Source organism: Passer domesticus, chromosome 6 (assembly GCF_036417665.1).
Source record: "Passer domesticus isolate bPasDom1 chromosome 6, bPasDom1.hap1, whole genome shotgun sequence".
In the NCBI taxonomy this organism is placed as follows: domain Eukaryota; kingdom Metazoa; phylum Chordata; class Aves; order Passeriformes; family Passeridae; genus Passer; species Passer domesticus.
Window position 1 is genome coordinate 44,677,100 of NC_087479.1, and position 22,768 is coordinate 44,699,867.

Consider the following 22,768-nt stretch of genomic DNA (forward strand, 5'->3'; position numbering starts at 1 on the left):
TGAGGGGAGGGAAAAGGCAGGAGTGCCTGTTGTGGCAGCAGATCTGTTGATCTGATGAGCGTACGGGAGTGGGCATGGCTTGCTGAAGAGCAGCTGTGTAGCCCCTGGTAGAGCATGTCCTGCTTCTACTCCAGTTTTCTTCCATGCAAAAGGGTGGATTGCCAAGTGCTTTAATATTTCTAGGAGGCTACAGTGTTGGAAGAGTCCTTTGTGGGGCACTGCTGACTGATGGCTTCGTGTACATGCTGCCAGAATTTGGCTTCCCACTTAACCCAGGGGAGGTTTCCCTCTGGGAGGACTTTGAGTACAGCTTTTAAATAAAGCTTCCTGCTGAATGCATCAAGGAGAATATTAGATTGAATATAAGGGAGAAGTTTTCTGTGATGAGGCACTGGAATAGGTTGCCCCCAAAAGTTGTGGATGCCCCATCTTTGTAGTTACCCAGTATCACTCAGTCCTTTGCTGCCTTGCTTTTTAATATTTTCATATAAAAACTCTGGTGAATCTTTGTTTGCTGCATTAGATGAAACAAAAGTTTCATATATCGTGTTTCTGCAGCACTACTTCAGTCTGCAACAAGCAAGGAGTCATCTTGGCCAAGGACACAGAAAGTCTGCTGGGGTGGTGGCACTGAGAAATTCATATTTTGAAGGGCAAGCTGGAGCTGCAGGAAAGTGGCAGAGGAGCTTAGCTATCGTGTGTCATCCGTGCTCTGCATTGCCTGCAGCCTGGTGGTGTCTTGGAGAGGAGCAGCCCTAGGATAAATGACTGCTGGGCACTGTGAGAAGGAAGTTTGGGAACCAAGGGGGAGGCTGAGCAGTCTGATTCCCGGGAACTCCGCTGTGTTTCCAGTATGTTTGTCTGTTGTGGGACAACATGCTTTGTCTGAGAGCTGCAGTTGCTTTGGGAGGGCAAGCCAGGCCACCTTCACATGGCTTTGATTAAATCCAGCAGCACTTAAGAAAGCTGCAGGCATCTCTTTTTGCCTTGCTTTGCAGTACTGGGAAGTGAGGCTTAGAACTTTGCTGGTGATGTTTCTACAGCATTATATACGAGTAAGAGTTGTGTTGAGAAAGTGGAAAAGGACCTGGAGGAGGAAGGGAGAAGGCAGTCTGTATGGCTGCCATGTTGGTACTCCCCATGTGCTGAGCTCTGGTGCAGGCATGGGTCAATACCAGTGCAGGTGAAGTCCTACAGAGGTAAAGCAGCCCCACTTCAGATTTAAGCCATGTGAAGATAAGGTATGAATTTCCTTGCTTTCCATACCTTTATACATAAGCTACTACCGAAGATTATTGGCCAGGTTGGATTTGTCCTGCTATTTCTGTCCTTGTAGAGCTGCTGAACAGTGTTCATTTACTGGCTTCAAAAGAACAACAGAAGACCCTCCTGGAGGTACATAACAGGAGCAAGTAACTCCTGTGTTTTGGTTCATGTAGAGCAACAGGGTGATGGAAAATTTGTGATTCAGGCTGGAGTCCAAGGTCTGTACTCTGGTCTTGTGGACTTCAGCATTTTTTTCATACTTAGAAATGCCTTTGGCCCTTCCATAATGGGAAAGGAGAAAGGGGGAAATGAGTGAGAGGGAGCCACGAATGGATTAGACTTTTCTCAGTTCTTTAAATACCAGCTGGCAATGACAGTTCTCTGAATCACCTGCAGAGACTGGGGAAAGCAAGCAAGTCTCTCTTGCTCAGTCCAAGGTAAACTGATATGTGCATGAGTAAGTTTTCTCACAGTACATAATGAGGTCCAGTTGGCAGGAAGCAAATGAGACATTGTCAGGCTGATTCTGTACCTTCCTCTTGCTGGTTTGGTGTTTTGACTAGAGATGTCTCACTATTTCCTTACCTCCCTCAGTTTCCAGATCCTCTCTCTGTTACAGGGTGTCTGAGGATGCTCCCTCATCCACCATGTTCCTTGCTATTCTTGAACAATTGCATGAACAGGATGGGAAAAGTAAAATTATATTAGATGTGGTGACCTTTGCTTCAGTAGTATTATCAGAAAAACTTCTCCTTGTGCCTGCTTAGAATTGTTTTCAGTAAAACATTTCTGCTATCTTTTCTTTGGCATGCAGCAGGCACTTCAAATGCCTGAAGAGAGGTGACTTTTGTCACAGCTCTTGCTTAGTGCTGGTTAAATGTCTTCTGTGTGACTAGGTACAAAAGCTTTATACAGCCATCAGTGGAAAACATAAAGCATTTTTTATTATGAAACTAATGATGAATCAATAATGATGATGAAAAAATGGAAGCAGTCTGGCTCTGACATCATGTGGGATTTTCCTCCTCTGCAACCTAGAAGAAACTGCACAGGTGCTGTGAAGCAGATCTTCAGCAGCATCTCAGGGAGCACAGTAGGGGCATTGTAGGTGACCTCTTCCATCTCATTCACCAGCCTCTTTTCTGCCCCTGCTTGTAGATGTTATCTTCATTGCACTGGCTGTTGAGGAGGCATTACTGGATGAACAGCCTTGATTTGGGGCTCATCATCGTGTCTTTTACTTTGGCTTCCCTCTGTGATTTTGGAGAAGTCCCCTGACAGGCTCATGCCACGTACCTCTGCCACGATGCCAGGGCTAGCAGGAGTGTGTTCAGGGCAGGGATCTAACACCCTCCTGATTCTCGCGAGATTGCTTTGGCATCCTTCCTTTTCACCAGCCAGCTCATTAATGTCACTAATTACTATTCTCTCTAATGCTTACAGGATTTGCCAGTTCCTGTATGCCGATGGGAATCGTGTTCTGGCTCCTTGACAGTGCTATAGGAGAAGCTGATGCTCTGAACAGGTATGTTTGTCACGTTCCTGGTGATGGGAAGAGGGGCTGCATATGGCCAGGGTGAAATGTGTGCAGGGTTTGCCTGATGGGTGTGGAATGGATCCTGTGGTGCAGACTGCTCTGCAGTGAGTAGTTATTTTTTCCATCCAGAGGTTTTGTGAAAACACCCAGGCAGAAGATAAGGTTTGCATTTAGCCTTGCTGACAGCCCTCTGAGGAGAGGGCTGGCAAGCAGCATAGCTGCAGAGCGGCCCCTGGGAGGCCATGCTCCTTGCTAACACAGGCACTGCCTTTTCCTTCCCGGAGCACCAGCTGGGGAATCCCGGGCGAGCGGCGGCTGCGCCCTCCTGCTCCTGCTCAGCTGGCCTTTGGCAGCTCCCCCGTGGCCTGCGTCCCGAGCGGGGTGGGAGGGAGCTCTGTGCGTGTTGGTATCCAACCATGAACAAATCTGCTGTTGTTTTCTTAATGTATGGCAAGAACAGCCTGTAGCAGCTTATTCCTCCCTGGATAATTACTGCTCTGCTCTGCCACTGATTGCTCTCAGGAGCAGTGGAGTAGTGCCTCCCCTGCACTGCCGTGTGCATCCTTTTGCCTGAGTTATTTGGTTTGTTATTGCTTTAAGGCATCAGTACTCAAATGAAAAATCTAATCTGTGCTCTTTGCAGCTGTTTGACATTCTAAGTGCATTGCCTAAGTCAGTTGAAGTCCCTGAGATGCCAAACATGCTTTCAGTGATGCCTCTTGCTATGCTACAAGCAGGTCTGCTTGCATCTTGATTTCAATTTCTGGATTACTTTGAGAAGGGGAAAATATAGGGCTGGGTTGCAGTCTACTGTTGTATTATCTGGAATTGTGTTCACAGCTGATCAGAGGTGTGTGTGTGCAACTGGAACGGAATATTTTGCCATCTGTGATTGCTCGGGGGAGGTCTGAAAAGCAGGTGCATGATCCTGCTGTGGGAGTGTTAATGGACAGAGAGGGTTGGCCTGGCACACTGAACTCAAACCTTCAGCTTGCCCTAGGAGCAAAAGGAGCTCCTTCTGCAAACATCTATCCCTCATGGATCTCATAAAAATGGCACTGCCTTGCATTTAGGTTGCGTGAATGGCCCATTTGATTGTATAAGGATATAATCACAACTTGCTGCATAGAGCTTTCTTGATCCCTAAGAAAGTGAAATGGATTCATTATGGAAAGAGATCTCTCTTGAAAACCTGGTTCATCCGGGACTGTGTGGGCAGTGCTGCAGACGTGAAGAGGAGTAGGAGTCAGGGTGGAGCTGTTTCCACCTAATTCTCCTGTATTTCCCAGGGTTTATCACAGCATGCAAGCAAACGTGCCCTCCACTTTGGATCTGAAAGCACAACTGGTTAATTGGGCACTGCCTGTGCTTCCTGTGCATCCTGTGCCATTCTTCTCCTTATGCTTTCCTTTTCTTAATTAATTTTCTGCTGTAAAAGGCCTCTTCTTAAAGGGAAAACCACAATAAGAAGGGAACAGCAAAGGTAGGAGTGCCTCCATTTGCTAGCAAGCTGTTGCAGGTGTGTCTGAGTCAGGAGAGCCAGCACTGAGTCAGTGTCCCAGACTCCCAGTGACTCAGGTGGCAAAATCCCAGGTCATTCTCTTTTCATGCCTGAATTGCAGTGGATTTCCTGTAACAAACTCTTGCATTCTGTAGTGACCACTCAGGGAATGCCACTCTCCCCCATAACTCCAAATGGGTTATGACCAGCTTGGTTCACTGGGGATGCAGGCACATGGTGGTGGTGGCACTTCTCTTCCTGCCACCACAGGTAGAAAGCTGATTTATGTCAGCACCCTCAACCTTACCTCACTCCTTTCCCCAGCTTCCCCCTGCCACCCTGCCTTGTTTTTTGTTAAGATGGGATAAGTCACAGGAGTTGCAGCTGTCTGTTGAGCTTGAGGAGATTCTTATGCAAATCTGGAGGCTGTGTTCTCCTGGCAGATCTGCTTGCATGCATTATCCACTACTTCATTGTACTGGAAGGAGGTCTATTTTCTGAAACATGGTTTATTTTTAGTCAAGATTTTCCCTGTCTAACTGGCAAAAGTTCAGCATTTGCAGTGGGATTTGCAGAAGAAGCAATTTTGCCAAATCCTTGGACTGGGGGAAGGGAGAGGAAATGTTATATTAGCTAGCAAAAAAGCTAAATGCTGACTTTAAAAACAGCTTAGGACACTGTTGTGAGAGCATAAGGGTTGGGTAATGCAAGTTGAGAACAGCATCGTGTTGCTGCAGTGGATAACTCAGTCTGGGTTGCTCTTGCTTTTCCTTCTGATGGCTGCTACAGAGGTTAACCAGCAGTGGGTGGGAAGTGCTGCTCAGGGCAGGTGGTCAATGAGCCAACCTTTTGACCTGACCCTGGGCAGTGAATTAGCAAAGTCACCTTAACTGCAGTGCCCATGGGGAAAGTTCTGTCCCTGCAGAGCATGGCACTGTCCTGTTGCAGCCGTGTCTGGGGCCACTGGAGGCTCACTGAGGGCTGAGCTTTCTGATGATATGGAATGTATCATGCCCATGTTTGAGTACCCTTGTCAGATACCCTGAAATGAATAGGGTGGCACATGGGATGTCCTGGGGCAGTGCTGCAGCTGTCTTCTCCTCCCCTCCCCAGCTGCTGCTCCAGGGACAAACTGTCTTCACATGCCTCATTGCTTTCACCAACTGCTTCTAGCTACTCTGGGTCTTGTACTGGTTTCTCACATGAGCAGCAACCTTTCAGGGGTGCAGGGACATTTTCTTCTTGGTCTTGCATCTCCTCAGGCATTTCCACGACTCCTTTTACAGAGCAATCTTTGTTACCATTAGCTGGTAGTGCTGCAAGCACCAGACATTGGAGAAAGACACCGGAGCGTGGATGACTGTGTCCAAAGCTTTTGATACTTACTCCTCTGAAAAAATGAGTGTTGATTCCACATGTGGGCATGTAAATTATTTGTTTTCTTTGCAGGTTAACTCCAGCAGTTTGCTTTATCTTTCTTTTTCTTCCTGCCCCAATTCCCCAAAAGACAATTGCATAGCAACTTTGTCATGGTTCCATTAAGAAAACAAGGAGAAATCCTTCAGTTCTGATTTTTTTCTGAAGGTTTGGAAACCAGAAAAAAAGAGAGGAAGTAGCACTAGCAATTTAGATGTATTCTGCATTTGGATATTTGTTGCCTGCAGGTAACAGGCCTGCATCTTTGTGAAAGGATTTGGAATGAAACAAAATTTTAAGTGCTGTTTCAGTCATTGGGGTAGAAGCACCATGAGAGTCAAGGTAAGAGCACTCATCAACTGCCTAGAGCAGTAATCTTCCTGAAGGAATTAATCTAATTTAACCTGATAAAAGAGTTTATGCAGTAGGGGAAGTCTCTACCATTTCCTGCCAAGCTTCCTGAGAAGACTAGGAAAAAGTAAGTGCCAAAATGACAATCTTCTCTCCATAGGGGAGAGGACTTATGTCTTCCTAAGGCCTGTTGTTGTCTTTCTGTTAAAAACCATCTGTATTAGCTGGCAAATCAGAATTGCTTTAGCTATTCAATTTTCCCTAGTTCCCTGAGGACTTCCTGGTTGCAAACCTATTTGCAAATTCCCTGTCCATCTGGGATGCAGATGATCTCGTGTGCCCCAGTGTTGATGCAGAAGTAGACCCTGTGCTTGCCATACACCTGGTGGCCTGTGGGTGTAGAGACTTCATAAGTTTGAAGCTGTTCCTTAGGGAATGTTTGTGGGTGGTTGGGTTTTGTGGTTTTTCCTTACATTGTTAATTATTTCAGGGAAATTCCTATTTTATTAGTGCTTTCTGCCCAAAAGCAATTCTCTTCCTCTCTGTCTCTTGCCCTCAGAGACTGGAAGAACACTGATATGTTAGAAAAGCCAGTCTCTGTTTTAAATGGCCTTAAGCATGTCAATGTTCAGCTCAATTTCCTCTTACTGTGGCTTGCTGCAAAATGAGTAGGAATCTCAGGGCATCCCTGGGTCAGCCTTTTTTCTGATGCTCAGGAAGGTTTCATTCCAGACGGGTGAGTTTGTGGAGGAGGAGATGTCCACCCTGAGTTTTGCCTACTCCGATAGGAAAATATTTTTTCTGTCAGTGAATTTTTGCTGATATCATTGAACTATGCTTAAAGTATGTGGGCATGTGTTGTAATCTGCTGGCAAAGACACTGAAAATCACCTGGCTGGCCCAAAGGTTCATGTAAACTGCTTCTAGTGTCTGAATCAATACCCTGTCTCCAGTGGTGTAACAGGAGCTGCTCTGGAAGGACTTGGATAGAGGCTAAGCAGCCTAATTCAGCATTCCATCTGCTCTAGCTTGACCCTGTGCCTTGCAAATGTGCTGGGTTTAAAGCAGGCTGAGAGCTGAACTTGGCTGGCAGCCTCCAGTGCCAGGTAGTGGGGCAGGTGAGGAGCTGCCACGTCTGTGGCTGAGTGCTGGAACCCCTGTGCATGGGAGGGAGCAGCAGTGGGAATCCCAGCAGTCTCTGGGTTCCTGCAGCAAAGAACAGGGCTGACTTCAGATTGCTGTTTTTAAAACCTCTGTTTAGTGCAGGTGAGCAGTTCTGTGGGCATTCCATGGTAGGTGCTTACCCAGCCCTCCCAGCATGGCTGTGCCAGTGTCCTCAGCTTGGTTTCACAAGCAGAGACCTCAGGCAGCCCTCATGGAGGGTCAGCATTTGGTGACTGCCTGAATCGCTGCTTATCCCAAAGGTGCTTCTGCTCTGCTTTGCTCTGTAATTACTTGCCACGCATTGTGTCCTCCCCAGCAGCTTTCACCATGGCTTTTAAAAGGGAAGATAAGGAACAGTGGACAGATGGACATCTGGGAGGACTGCTGGTAGTGGCCGGGGGAGTGGTTTTAGCCCTGCTACTTGCATGCAGCATACTCTCCAGGCAGATCCCACTGTGATTCTTGATGAAGTTTCCCTTTTCTTGGCTGGCTCATTGGAAAACCCTTTTCACTCCAAGTTTTGTTTGGAAAGAGAGACGCCCACACAGATGGCTGCTCTTCAGTTGTCATTCATGTTGGGATTTTTTATGTTCCTTTTTGCATTACCTTCAGGTGAAATCCAGGCTTGCCAAAAACACATATCCCAGATTTAGAAAAAAACTAAACAGTAAGAATATTCTGCTTCTTCTCTCTAAGCTGGGGATGCAATGGGCTATCTCATATTTTATCAGTTCGCAAGAGATTGTGTTATTTTTTCTTTTTGGCTGAGCTTCCTTGTAGTTCACTTGTTAGTTTTCCTCAGAGAAGAGGTACAGCTTTCATTAAGGGTGGTTTTGGCTATGTTTTGCTCCTTCCTTGAGACTGTCTGAGTGGTTCCACTTTTTCCAGACAAGTGCTAATCCTCTGCTTTAGAGTCCTGCTGGTCTCATCTGATAAGGGTTGGGGTGTTTTTTCTACCTAAGTGCTCTCAGAATTGCTGGATTGATAAATAATAAGTGGGTTTGGGTCTTTGCTATATTGTGGCAGAGGGGAAGGGAAGGAGAACAATCTCATTGCTGGAAAACATGGGTTTGGTATGCTGGTGATTTATGAGACTGAAATTATAGCCTCTTGCTTGGACCCTTTGCTGGGTTCCAGGATGCTGTGGATGGCACAGTCCATAAAACCTGAGTGGTCTTGCATTGCTCCTGGCCTTTTAGCTGTAGAGAAGAAGCAGAGTTAAGTCACAGCTGGCCATTGTGCAGCTGTGGTTGGACTTCAAGTGCCCTGGAGAGGATGCTGGAGGGTCCCACACGAGGGTGCAGGAAGAGGAGGCTGAGAAAAAAGGTGGAAATGGCAACCTGAAATGGCAAAGGTTTCTGGTACATTTCTAGAACTGTGGCTTGCTGTCCATTTCCTTTGTTATTTATCTAACCTCGCAAAATTGCTGTGGCAGGTCTGGTGGTAGGCTTTGGGAGGCTGGAAAGATGCCAGTACAAGGAGGTGGCTAGTGTTTCCTTCCAAGTGTATTAACTCATTCCTGAAATATGCACTTCTACTAAAAAAAATAATTTCTAGGATAGCTGTTTTTGGAGCCTCAGTGGCCATGCTTTGAGTGGAAATGAGACTGCCAGAGGGTTCTTCAGGAGGGCAGGGCCAGGCACATGCATAGTCTTCAATGGTGCTGACAGTGCTGCCATCAGCCCCACATGTTTCCAGACCTCCATGTTGCATGGTGAGGAGCACACCAAGGAGAAGTGTAGTCCCCCAGGGATTTAGCAGGCTGCATCTATAGCAAAGAGATTTTTTAAGGGATTGACAGTCAATCCTCCACTCCTTGTTTCTTGCCCAGGTGTGGTGTCTGGGCTTGTACCATATCCAGGTGGAAGCTGTGGGAGCATTGGAGTGGGGAGGATCAGGGGGTGGAACGCTGCATGGTGTAAGTGCCAGCAGCTGCCAAAACTCCTGTGCCAGTTTTCTGCTCAATGCAGTCCTGGATTAAACTAAGTAAAAACCAGGCTAATGGGAGCTGGGATAAATGGCTTGACTATAGTGATTTTCTTTTTGGTCTTTATTTCCTAGCGTGCAATTGCTGTAATTCTTCTGTGTTACTTTCATAAGTTTTGATTTCTGAAAGTATGTTTTCCTTTTTTTATTTTTTTCCTGAGGGTTTTGGGTAATGTTTTCCAAAGCTATTGTGGTGGGTATTTCCCCTTCTCTCTCAGAAGCAGCTTTCATTTTGGAATGAATAGCTCAGCATTGTTCACATTGTATTCCACTTTTATGGGCTTTTTTTTCCCTTTGGACTTTGAAAAAAGGGGAAAGCGGTCTTCTGAATACTTCTGAAGTCTTTTGGGTCACTTTGCAGAAATGATTTCTTTCCTGTTATAGAAGGCCTCATATTCAAAAGCTCCAGGCAGGAAAGCTGTTTGCAGCACTCACATTGGAGTTTCTGAAAGTGTGGTTCTTGCATAGCTTTTGCTTGGTTTTGGCCAGTTTCAGTCAAGATTGTGTTGAATTCACCTTTGAGCAGGACTTTGTGACCTTGTCAGAGTTAACTTTTGTTGAAACACTTCTAGTGACATGACATAACCTGCTACTACTCGTTTCTTCAGAGCATCCCACATGTTAAACCTGTTCCACTCTTCCAGACCAATGCCTATTTCAAACTCCCCCAATTCCCTGCAGAAATAACAGGTTATTAATAGGATCTTTATGTATATGTGTTTACCAGGCTTGACACAGCTTTCCACCAAAGTGTCTTTTTACCTACATTGCACTCAGAAGCTGAACCGTGTGGTCAGCATGGTGTACATCTGCAAGCCTCCCTTGGTTTGTTCAGAGCATGATGATCTGGCTGTACAAACACTTTAATTTGCTTCCCCAATTTAAAACGAGTTGCAATAAAGAATTTATCCACTCAGGTACTTATGGAACTAAATATTGTTTGACATGGGGGTTTTCCCCCTTCCACTGCAACAGCAGTGAACAGCTTTGGGTTATGTCAGCCCAGGTATATGGTACTTGTAGCATAGCAGTGAGGTTTCCTAGAATGTTCTGACTTCTTCCCCTCTCTTTTAATGATCATTGGTCTTGTTGAGTGGGCACAAGATCTCCTGGCCTGTTGGGTCCCAGGAGTCTGCTGATCCAGCAGTGAGAGGGCTTTGGTGAGCCAGCTGCAGGGGCAGGATGTGAGGCACCAACCACAGCAAGTCACTATGATCTGCTCAGCTGCCACTCGTTGCCGTGACCTTGCAGCATTTGCAGTGTGTGATCTGATGCTCAGGAGATAGGTTTCCTGAGTGGTAACTGTCTGAACATGCAATGCCAGGACTTGTTGCAGCTGATCAGCCAAGTTGGACAGCTCTGACAAACAAAGTGCTCCTTTGGCTATAGCTCCCCTTAAGATGGCGGGGGAAGACTAGAGGGTGGAGGCAGAGAATGAAGCACATTAATAACCTCTTCTCGAGTCCTTGTTCTCTTTCATCCTTTGAATTAGCTTTTTTCCACCTAGTGTGACAACAGAATTTTGTAATAAAATCCACATGGGAGAAAACAGTGGTGTGTTTTCTAGTCAAAACAGCCTCCATGTCATCTGACTATTCAAATGGCAATAGAGGAGTGTTTGGATTAAGAGACTAGAGGTTGAATGCATGTTGAACAAATTAGTTTCCCCCCTTTAATGATGTAATGGTGATGCTGTTAGAGAAACCACAAAAGAAGGACGTTTCTCGGAGCATCGCTTCTGAGTTCATGTGTATAAACTGCAAACTCAAGTCCTTTTAATCTCACTTAAAACCATTGGGGTTTTTTGGGAGATGCTTTTTCTTGGTTGGGTTTTGCGGTGGGACAGCAATATGTGCTTGCTTCTGGCAGTGGGTTGGTCTCAGCAGAGGAGCTTGTCTTCATTTTTCAGCCCTTGTTCTCCTTTCAAGTCATGCCATGCTGTATCAACCCCTCTGAGGAGACTGGTGATAGATGTGGAGGGATAGTAATTATTTATCTTCAAAACAATGTTGAAGTATGAAGTACAAAGAAGACCATTTTCTTCACAACTGTTTGCTTATATTGACCTGGAGTAACATTCCAAGCATGGTGATGATTTTTATTTCCATAAAATAAAGAAAATAAAGAAAATATGCATTTTCTTTCCTTCTTTAATTCAGTTTCCCTTAAGGTTGCTTGAAGCAGCAGTTCCTTTGGCTGCTTTCAGATACCAGCCAAAAATATTGGTGTTCAGCCTTCAGAAGGTTTTATGTGTCGGTTAAATGAAGGGGCAATTTACTAAAGGACCTAACCCTGGCACTGCAGCATCCCTTAGGCAGGTAGTCATTGTTACCTAAAAATGCTGAGGTATAATAAGAACTTTATGATGCCCCTCCTTGAAAAATCTGGTTAGCATTAGAGGTCAATTTAAAAATGTAATTTTTGGAAGGACTCATATTTTACATTTTGAATATTATTTGTGAGTGACAATGCAGTTTTCTTCTCTTACTGGCACTGAGAGGGAGATCCCCTTCAGGCATCCAAGGCAAGAGGACCAGTAGACATCTCCATGCCGCAGTAGTTTATCTAGTTTATCTCTTTGGCTCTTTTTGCCTGGTGTATTAAAATCCCTCCAGATAGCCTGGGTTGTGTTTAAATTAGCTTATCCTCTACCTTAACTACAAAGCTCTCTTGAATATTTTTTACTGTTAGTGTTGAGAGAGAAAGTAAGTAGCCTGATGCCAAGGCTATCGGTATGTTAATTGTGGGTAAAAAAAGAAAAAGGAAAAAAAAGTCTGTGGACTATATTCTTGAGCTTTCCAGCCTTGGAGGTTTGGCAGGCACATTGTGAAAGACACTCCTGCTTTCCTGAGGGAAACCCTTTGAATTAAACTTTCTTTGAGTCAAGGGACTTTGTATGTCAGTGTATGTATGGAAAAGCTTGCGAGCGTACTCGTCTCTCGGCGTCTGTGGAAAAACCAGCTGCTGTGTCTGCTTGTCTGTTTGTCCTGGGGATCTGCCCAAAAAGCTGTTTTTTTCCATTGCTTGAGCAGAATATCAGGCTTGGCACACTTTGTCATGCAAAGTGATACAGATAGGGTTGGCAGCTGGCACACCTTTTAAAGAGCCTGTTATTATAATCTTGCCATAACTCATTAATTAATGCTGTTGAGGTAATGGTAGTGGTATACTAGTCTAGCTAAAACAACTCCTATAGAAATCAAGGTTCACTTGGCTTCTGTCTTTCCCATTTGGCATGCTGCAAAGGTACAAGGCAGTTTTGTTCTTCTGTACTTCCTCCCTCATGTATGTATTGGTATCTGTGATAAAATAATCCCATGCTGTTCCTAACCAGGTTGCAAAAGCCATAAGGATGATGCGTGGGAAAACAGACTTGGTGTTAATAATTTAGCAGCTAGATCATAGAATCAGAGTGGTTTGGATTGGAAGAGACCTTAAAAATCATCTCATTCAACTCCCCTGCCATAAGCAGGAACACCTTCCACTAGACCAGTTATAAGATGCCCAGTGCTTTCGTAATAGTTGCAGTTGTACCCATGAAAATATTATTGATGTGTTGATAAGAACACCCTGCAAAAGGTATGTAGTGAATTTTTGCCTGTGTAAAGTATCACTTGTAGATGTAGCTGTTCATATTTATACCTAACTGTGAATTTATCTAATGAAGGATTAGATATTGGACTGCACTTGAAAAGTCACAGTGGTTGTGCTTACTGAGAACTCTATAAAGCTGCACTGATCTGTAAATTGGGCAATCACCTTCGTTTTGTTTTGTGGAAATGTGACCCTAACAAAGAGAAGTCTTTAGATTAATTTCAGTTATACACTGTTTTCCTTCCAAATCTAGAATCTCAATTTATGAAAGTAGCAGGGGAACAGAGGCTTATTTGTTGTTCTCAAGAGGATTTTTGGGATACCCTTTGCAGCAGAGAGGCAAGGAGCTGTCAGCTTTCCCCATTTGCTGCACTTGTCCCCTGGTGTGCTCTTGTCTACAGAGCAGATGCTGGAGGGCACCAGCTCAGTGCAAGCTCTGCACTAAAATGCTCTGCTGGTCTGAGGTAAGTGTAATTGCTGTGTCTCTTTCCCGGGGGCTGAGCTATTCACCTTCTCTGGAAATGGAGAGGAAAAAAATCAGCTGTATTAGCTGATCAAAAAAGAGCAATCTGCCAGCCTTCCTAATGCACAGGTCACCCCATGCCTGGAGCTGGGCTTTTTGTTAAGAGCAGCTCAAATAAGAAAAGCAAGCAAACCTCCGAACAAAACAGAAACCAAAACTAACAAAGGAAGCATCTGCTATTCCGATGAACTGATATAGGTGAGGGAGGAAAAAACAAGTCATCAGAGACTTCCAAAGGCTTGCTGCTTTGGCTAGGAATCTGCAGCTTGGAGATGGCAGGCACTTTAGAGTGTGATGGTGATACAGATGGTTCTGTGGTGCTATCCTAGGCAAAAGCAGGCTGGGTGATGAGAAGTGGCTGATGATGCTGAGCTAGGATACAGAGACTACAAGGCCAGGACTCTGGTCTTGCTCTGCTCAGAACAGTTGAGATGTGCATCTCCAGGGCAGCTGTGGTTCTCTTGTGGGCAGGAAGGAAGGAAGGAAGGAAACTTTGTCCCAGCATTGGCCTGTGTTTTCACTTTACATGTTAAAGCAGAGTGTGGCACTGGTTTGTGGCAGTGCTGAGGGACTTTGTTTGGCCACTCTGAATGAGCATCTCTCCACGGCAGCAGGAGAGGAGCCCTGGTCCACAGGGCACTTCAGGCTGAAGTGGGTTGGTTCATTTGAAAGTCTGGCACAAGGCAGTGATGCCTAGGTTACTGTTTTTATTACCACAGCATTTGGAATGCTGGGTTAGGGATACATCCCTGCAAGCACAGGAGCAGGAGGACTGTTTGTTCTGGTTACTCTCCTGGTTGCCAGAAGGCAAACTGGTTCAAGGTGAGAGAAGAAAGAAGAGAAAGGGATCCATTTTAGCTCGATGCCAAATACAAAGAGGGGGCGTAACGTGCCCGCAGGCTGCATCGTCGGCACATAAACCTAGTGAACAGGAGAGAGGACAGACTGCTTGTATTGGCACTGCTGTCAGCTCTCATTTTCTCACAGCTGGGGGACCATGAATGCACAGACCTCATTGATGGGATGTCCTGGTTTTAACCTTCTCAGTTGAGGGATTTGTCAGCCCCAGAGCATAACATGTTTCTGTGTGCACCTTTCCAGTAGCAAAGGGTTTCACATCCTTTGCTGAGTGTCCCTTCCAGCCCCGGAGCTGCTTACTGCCATATTGCTTATCTGCACTCATCTGTGGAGCAAGAGATGACGGGCCCACAGTTTCTAATTGTGATCATCACTCTCATTATTACTGTCTGCAGTGTCCACAGAGCTCAGTTTTTTATTTAACCAGCAAATGGTGAGAGAATCCTCATGAAATTTTGCTAACTTAAGATTTTAGTTCCTTAAAATTCTTGGCTTCTTCTAGTCAGAAATGAGTAACCTGGTGTGAGAGTACCTCAGTACTCTTAGTATGCATGAGCACTTGAAGCAGCTGCCTAGGATGGGAAGCATGACAGGAACACAAGGAATCAGAAGCATTTTGTCAGCCTGGTTGGAAAGTAGCTGCAGCAGTGAGCAAATGATTCCTTTTTATGTGCACATGCAGTGTCTGATATCCAGGCAGAATGCTAACAAGCTGCTGTGCCTTGGAGGACAAGTGGAATGATCTGCATGAAGTCCTTAAGATTTCCTCTCTCAAAGCAGAAGTGGCTAAAAAACCTTCAGAAGAAGAAGAAGCATGTCTGATTTTGTTGTTAATTTGTTCTGGAGGGTTGGTTGCCACAAGGAGAAGGATTTCTGCTCCAGGTTACTGGTTTTGGATCTGCTTCTGGTTCAAGGAGATAGAGGTGTCCTCTGTGTGAGCCATTGACCTGTTTCCTGGACCCTGTGTTCATGCATCTTCTGACAGACAGAGAAGCCTTAGAGTCAAGTGGATCAGCTTCCTCCCTGCCATGAATGTTTCCACTGTTAATGAAAGATATTTTTGTTTTGGAGGCAAAACACACCCAAAGACACCCTGGAAGGTTTGTTTGTGCCAGGTTTTGACTCAGATACTTAGTGAAACAGCAACAGCTTGAAAACCGTGTCCTGGTCCTTCAGCTGCCTGAGAAGTGCAGGAGTAGAGTGGCTTAAAGCTCCTTCAGTTCAGCAGTGTGCACAGCACTGCCTTCCTGTTCCTTGTGAGTGTACTGATTTTCACAGACTTCCAGCATCAGCTACCAATTAATGCCTTTGAGAGGGTTTGCTGTGTGTGGTGTAGAGAGGTGATCTTGCTGTGTCTTCCTGGAAATGTGTTGTGTCTGGTGGCGCAAGAGGTTTGTAAGCATGATCTGCTTGTTGCAGCATCTAAGATTGCAGTGGTTTGTGTGGCAGGGATGTCCAAGCAGATGGAGATGCCTCTTGCCCTCAGATTTCCTCTACAGAGTTTGTGGCCCATTAATCATGAGGGTGTGTGTCTTTTCCAATGAGATGATGGATGTAGATGGAAAAATTTTGTGTCACACGTTGGGGACCTCTGTCCTGGAGTTTGAGATGCAGCTTTGAACTTAGAACACTTGCAGCTTCTGTTTCAGAGTGCCATGCTGTAGTATGGTATTTTCTGGGTCTCCCATCGGAGGAGGAAGGAATTAATCTGACTCCATGTTTTCAGAAGGTTAATTTATTAATTTATTATATTATATTAAATAATGCTATACTAAACTATACAAAAAAAACAGAGAAACAAACAGAAAGCTAGAAAGATACTAATAAAAAACCCATGACTCTCTTCAGAGAGTCCAACACAGCTGGCCGTAATTGGCCAATAAGTAAAAACAATTCACATACAACCAATAAAACATACACCTGTTAGTAAACAATGTCCAGACCACATTCCAAAACAACAAAACACAAGAGAAACAAATCAAATAATTATTGTTTTCATTTTTCTCTGAAGCTTCTCAGGAGAAAAATCCTAGCAAAAGGATTTTTCCAGAAAATATGATAGTGACACGGTGGAGAAGACAGAACGTGCTGTATCTCACCGCTTGGGGCTCTGCACCAGAGAAAACATTTCCCCTCTGAATCCTCTGTCCAGGAGAGATGTTCTATGCAAGAACAGTTGGAATTATCTGTGGTCCCCTCTTGTTCTGCTTGTATTTCAGAGCCCTGTCAGAGACAGTCTCTTAAGATGCCAGGTCAGAGGGTTTAAATGCTGGAGCCCAAACTGTTCCCAGCTCTGCTGTAATGCCTATGTGTGGTAGCTCAAGAATGGAAGACCTGCCACACTGGCTCCAGCCAAGGTCCAGATTGGCCAGTATCCTCCCCTGGTGACAACCAGAGTGGATCCTCAGGGAAGGAGGAGTTTTGAGATTTAACAGCTGCAGTGGTGTTGTCCTCCTGCAGTTTCCATGGTACTTTGCAGACTCTTTCTGTAACTCGCTCTGAGTAGCAGAGCATGCCACAACACAATTCTGGGTCACTTGGAAGAAGTATTTCCTCCTTCTGGTTAACTTTTTTTTATCTGCTGTCTCATGGTCTTTCACTGTGAAGAGTTGTTCTTTGCTCCTAACATGGTTTGTATTACACCAGTGGGTCCTGCAGCTTGTTTTCTTTCTTGCCTGAGTACATAGGTACCTTTTTTTGTGGTACCCACAGCTTAATATTTCATGGTGATCCACTGTCTGCTTTGACTGTGCTGCTCTGGAGTCTGAATTCAGGCGGATGCTTTGTGGATGCTTTGAAGGGGATTAGAACTGACCTCTAATTGAAGGGAAAATGGAGTAATGTCAGACTTGGTTGCAAAAGCATTCTGTGCTTCTAGCTGGAAGAGTTGTTGACCATACTGAAGAGAAGGATATTAGAAACATGTCCACATGACCCCATGTCTATTACTCAGCAGGCATTTTTGTTGCACATCTTGCATTTATTTTCTTGCTAAAACTTTAGGCAATTTATCAGTGTTGCCATTCTGTAACTGAACACCCCTTTGCATTGTCTGCCTCTCCAGCCAAAAATGAAGTGAGAGTGATGTTAGCTAACGACATGATCTCAGCAATTCATCTAGATGAAGACAGAAGTTGGCTGCTCTCTCCATTTATTCACTTAGTATAAAGTACTGAAAGCCACAAATGAACTCGTTTCAGTTTTCCAAATGCTGTGATAAGAAAATAACCAGCCCCATTTCTTAAAATTTTCCAGAGCTGATGTCCATGCACACAGAAAAATCCAACACATCCAAAGCCCAACTCACAGGTTCCTGTACAAGAGCACCACTGTTTGAGATGGCTTGATGGAAATAATGGTTCATCCAGCAAATTCATCATCATGTTCCACAACAGATAGTACACTTAAGAGCAGCTTAACTTCTTTTGTCTGTAGGTTTTTCTGATCTCTCCTCAGCAAAGATTTATGTTTGAATGTCTATGGATTTTTGTGCTGTGCATATTGCTTGGTTTGGACTTCAGGGGCAATGGGAAAGCTTTGCCAGCTCTTGCATCCGGTGAGGTGGAGGAAGGGAGCAGCCCAGAAGTTAAGCTTACAGATTTCTACTTATCTGCAAAGCATTGTGTTTTTTCTGTGCTGGTCCACATTAGAGGATTGGAGATGCATCAACAACAATAGAGTAAAAACTGTATGGTAAGTTCTGGTGAAACTGTCTTGTGTGTCTTGGTTTCTCTTTCCAATGGAATTTCCTTGAAACTGTCTCCTCATCTTCTGATGCCTGCTCCTGTGTCAGATTGAGAACAGCCTTTGTCTATGGCCAGGGCTCCCCAGCACTAATTGCTAAGTCTGAGCAGAGGACATAGCTGCCTGCCTGATCAGATGCTGATGGCTTGGCAGGACATTTCCTCTCCTCCTACTTTTTGGGTGATCCCACAGTCTGTGAGACTTGTATTCACTGTGCATGCAGGATTTGTTCTTCACCTGTGACCAGAACATGACTGGTGTTTCTTTAGGAATAACAGCAACAGAACCAGGTAGCTGTCATCTGCTCTCCAAAAAGCATTTGGTTGCTGTTTTCCCTTATGCTACAACAAAGTACTGCAGACTTCTCTGTCTTTTGCTCCAAATGCAAGTAGCTTTCTTTGGTCTTTTGTGTTCCTGAAGAACCTTGTGGCAACACTACACCAAAGTTCTGCTGTTTGAGTTGTGCCATGGCCATATCCTTCCCAAAGGGAGGAGCAGAGCCTGGATCAAAGGTGGTAGATGTTAAACAAGGTGACTTGCCATGGTCTGTCTGGCATCAGTGGTTCTGGGAGCTAAACTTTTGTGGGGCTTGGTGTGCCTGTGTGTCCTTTCCACTGAGATGAAACTTGGCACAGTCTGGCTTTGCAAAGCAGAGTAAAATGCTGTTGGAGAACTTACTGCTGACCCTCTGCCTTTCAGCTGGAGCAGAGCCTGCAGAAGAGTGCCAGCCTTTGTCCATCTGAATTCAAGGGGCTGCTGTCCCCCAAGGTGCAGGGGATGGAGGAGCCTTGCAGCAGGCTGGGAGCAGGGAGCATCTGTGGCTGTGTGAGCGTTCTGTGCTCACGTGGCACAGAGTGTCAGTCAAGGCAGGGTTTACAAACAGAGGAGCTCATTAACGTTAGAGCAGCCGGATGGTGTGGCAGAAGGCCCGGACTTGGGTACGCTTTTGAGCAGCTACTTCAAGGAGGAGGCAATTGCTGAAACATTCATAAACTTGACTATAAGCAGACTTCCCAGTTGCCTCATTCTCAATGAAGACAAAGGAGTGCAGCCAGGAGCTGCTGTACTCATCCCAGGAGAGATGGCAGGGAGCAGCAGGCTCCAGAGTTAATTCTCTTCATTAATTCCCATAAAAAATTTCTACCTTCAAAAGGCTAAATGAGCAGAGGCCTGCCAGAGCAATACCCTGAGTGGTAGCTTTTCCTCTTTTTTCCCCCTCTCATCTTGTGAGGTTTATATAGAGGAGAATGCTCTTGGAGTCTCAAGAAAAATAGCAACAAAACAATGCAAAACATTGGCTATAAAAAAACCTACTTATTTGTTGCATGTGTTGAAATGTGACAATGGGAGCATCTCATGCAAGCCTTTCGTTATTTTAGCTTTTACTCTTTTGACTTATATGTAATACTTTAAAAATATTATTCCCTTATATTTGGAAATAAGGGTTTAGCTTCCAAACACTTTCATTCTCTGCATGTCTTTCAAGGCAGCCAGGTGTGCTGTACCTGGTTTTATGCCTCTGTGTCTCTCACAAGCTAGGCTGACCGATCTGGTTGATAGCATTTTCCACACTGTTGTCTTGTTTTCCTTTTTAAGTTTTCTCCTGTTTTCCTCCTGAAAAGGGTGGTGTGAGGAGCAGAGTCAGAAATCCAAGGATAACTGCTGCACTTGTCCTCAGTTCACTCTCTCACGTCTCTCGCCATGACAGCCTGTGTTAGCAAAGATGACAGTGTGTTAGCCAGAAGAAATACATTCTTTGCTGTTTGAGGAATTGGCTAATCATTACATGCCTCAGTTTCCCCATTTAAAAATGTTCTTTAAAAATGCTTGTTTTTCCCCAAGTTTGTATTTCTTTCAAACAGATATGAATTTTGTTATAGGTCCTCTGCAGCAATGCTGTTGTGAATCTGATGCTGCTTCCTCCAGAGAGACTCAAAGTGCTTTTGTGCATCAATTAGGGAATGGCCTCCATAACAGGACGAACTTGAAAGTGGTACTTTTTGTTTTTTGGGGTTTGGTGGTTTTTTTTTTGTTTTTTTTTTTTTTTTAAGGTACTTTTGCAGATGTTGTGGTTAAAGGCTTCTATATTTAAAACCCTAAATCTTGGAATGTACTACAGTACGTAGTGGGATTTGGAAAAAGTCTGCTAAAATTGTATATAAGGAATAGTGAAACAGTTAGGTCATGTTAAAGTTGTTAGACTTTCTGGTGCTAGTGCATGTCTTTTGGGGTTTTTTAAATGAATGTTTTTCTTTTTAAAAATACAAATAATTAGACAAATGTCTAATTTGTCTTCCATTTTAGACAAATGTCCCTTTTTTTAGTATGGTGATATTTTTCCTAGTAAATGGCTTTTTTAGTGGGAGCTGCCTTGCTCTTTCCATCTGATCTCTGTGCCCACATCTCTGAGTGTTTCCATTGCAGAAAGGAAGGGGATTCTGGTGCCAGCAAGCAAACTTCAAAAGCTGCAGTGCAGGGAAGTTCGCAGTTCTGAGGCATTTGGAATGAGCAAGAAATAAAATAACACCAAAACCCCTTAAACTTTTACTGCCATGCAAAAATAAAAGAAAAACTTGCTTCTTGGTTCCTGTAGTCCTTGTCATGCTAAAGTGCTGAAATGTAATAATCTGGTCATCCCCTGAAAAGAACCTGAGATGTTTAGGAGCACTCAGTAGCTTTTAAAGAAAACACGATATTTTACCTGTTGAATGCTGCAGTTGTGCTGTCACACTTGATTACTTAAAATGGGACTTCTGGATGCTGTTTAGATGCAGGACACAGGTAATGGCTCTCTTCCCCCACACGCAATGTGGGGACATTGACTGTGTTTGTCACAAACACAATGGCTGGTGTTTGTCACACCACAGACCCAAGTGGTAGTTGTGCTCACCCCTATGCCCAGCATCCCACTCTAGCCATCCTGGTGGAGCTGAGTTTGGATTAGGCAATATTTTGCTATCCAAGCCTCCTAAGAGCCTATTGAGTGGGAAGGGGAATGGCTTTTCTTTCCAAGAGCAGCTGAATGCAGTGCCCTAGTTACCATGTTTTTTTAAATGGAGTACTTCAGAGAATGTACAAAAGCATCTTTAGTACTTGCAGTACAAGGAGAATGAAAGGACCTAGATTGTGTCAGCAGTGTAGCGGAGGCTTAAGTGAGTATCATTCATTCATTGTTAGGAGATGGCCCAATTTGGATTGTATTTATGGAGTTGGAGGGGAGAATGGACCTGTTTCAGATTACTTTTGAGCTTTAAATGTACTTACAGGCTTTGTGTAGGAATTGCATTGGCCCCCTCTGGGTAAACAGAGTCTTTCCCCATGAGGAAACAACATGAGGGTGTTCCCCATATAGTGGAGCAGTGATGCATCCTGGCTTGTCTTGTGCTGCCAAAATGGGTTGATTAATGCCACATCTCTCCACATGGCAATGTACTGGATGGGGAAAAAAACGAGTTGTCAGAACTTGCCCAGCTGATTTTTATTTATTGCATTTTCCTGCAAGGATTTTAAAGCCCCAGTTACTGTGTAATTTGCTGGCTGGTTCCAGCTAAGCAGATCCCTAGCTGAAGGCTGTGGCCTTGCAAAGGACTGGTGAAGGTAATAGCTTGTGAAGTCTGCACACAGTGGGATGCTTCTTTTGATTGGGTTTCACACCCCCACCCCGGTAAAACAGTGGGTGGCCTGTTTTAAATAACACCTGTGTCATGATTCATTGGCTCCTTCTTTTTACCTGGCTGTGATGACAGTGTCTGCATTTCCTCCTGGGAGTCTCCTACTGCCCTTTAAACAGTTTAGGTACTGCTAAGAGGAACATGTCATCTGCAGATCCTGTAAAGGATGTAATTTCTTGAATTATTTTTTCTCTTGGTTGGGTTCCTGTAGTCATTACATTAAACTCAACCCTGATGATGCAAACTGCCTTCAGAAGAGTTCAGAGCAGAAACTGCTGTGCTTAAACCCATCTGCAAATTTGAGAGGAGGAAGTGAGAAGATGAGCATGGAAAACTCATAAGGAACTGAAGCTTGGTAAAGCTCAGCTTTTTCAAAAACACTGCAAGTTAGCTCATATGGGCCTTGTGTGAAGAGCAGTGGAAATTTGAGTTGCATTGTCAATTCATTAGCAGCATTCACATTCATTTCAGTGGAGCCAGGGTTGCAATCTCTCACTAAGCGATGCTTTAAGTCTGTGCTTCTTCCCCAGGAGAGGTGCATCTGCCTCACATCCTCTGCACCCTGCTGTTAAAGGCAGCCCTTTACCCATGGAGAGCGAGAGAAATGCATCCATCCTTTCCTACAGCTGCCCCAGCCAGCCACAGTCAGCTCCAAAGGGGGGCTGCATTCCAGCTCTGAGGTGTATGGCAGGATGGTTACCGGGACACCCGCTGGAGGAAGAGAGGGCTGCAAGCACTTAGAGACTGGACTTGTTCCTTGGCAGCATCAGCTGCAAATCCAGATCATCTGGATGCATCCAAGTACCAGTGCATCCATGTCCAGGCTCTGCTGGCACCACTTGGCTTCTGCATTAAGGGAAGATGTTGCTCTGTAAGAATCAGCTTCCTATGCTTTTAGGTTTACAGAGAACCTGCTGGCTGGAAAAACTGTTTTGTTTGTGGGCCGAGGTACAAAAAGTGTGTTAAATGCAGGTGTACTGCACAGCTGGAGGTGGGGACTGGCAGGTGGTCTCACAGGGTGGGGTCCCTGGGGTCTGCCACCACACCAAAGTCAGAGCAGCAGCAGGTTGCCTGCAGCAACTGCAGAATTGAGCATGTAGGGGCAAACTGGCATTTCCTCCTTTTCCTGGCTTTCTCAGGAGTACAGATGGTAGGTT

At 44.8% G+C, this 22,768-nt stretch overlaps 1 protein-coding gene across 2 annotated transcripts in view; it reads left to right on the forward strand.

The window, feature by feature from the left end:
* Positions 1 to 22,768, forward strand: part of LOC135303363 (USP6 N-terminal-like protein) — an 83,164-nt gene that overhangs the window by 9,432 nt on the left and 50,964 nt on the right. For both annotated transcript variants that reach the window (XR_010364849.1, XM_064425091.1), the window contains exon 2: positions 2,710 to 2,791. The gene's annotated coding sequence lies outside the window, so the exon portion shown is untranslated. The remainder of the gene's footprint in view (positions 1 to 2,709; positions 2,792 to 22,768) is intronic.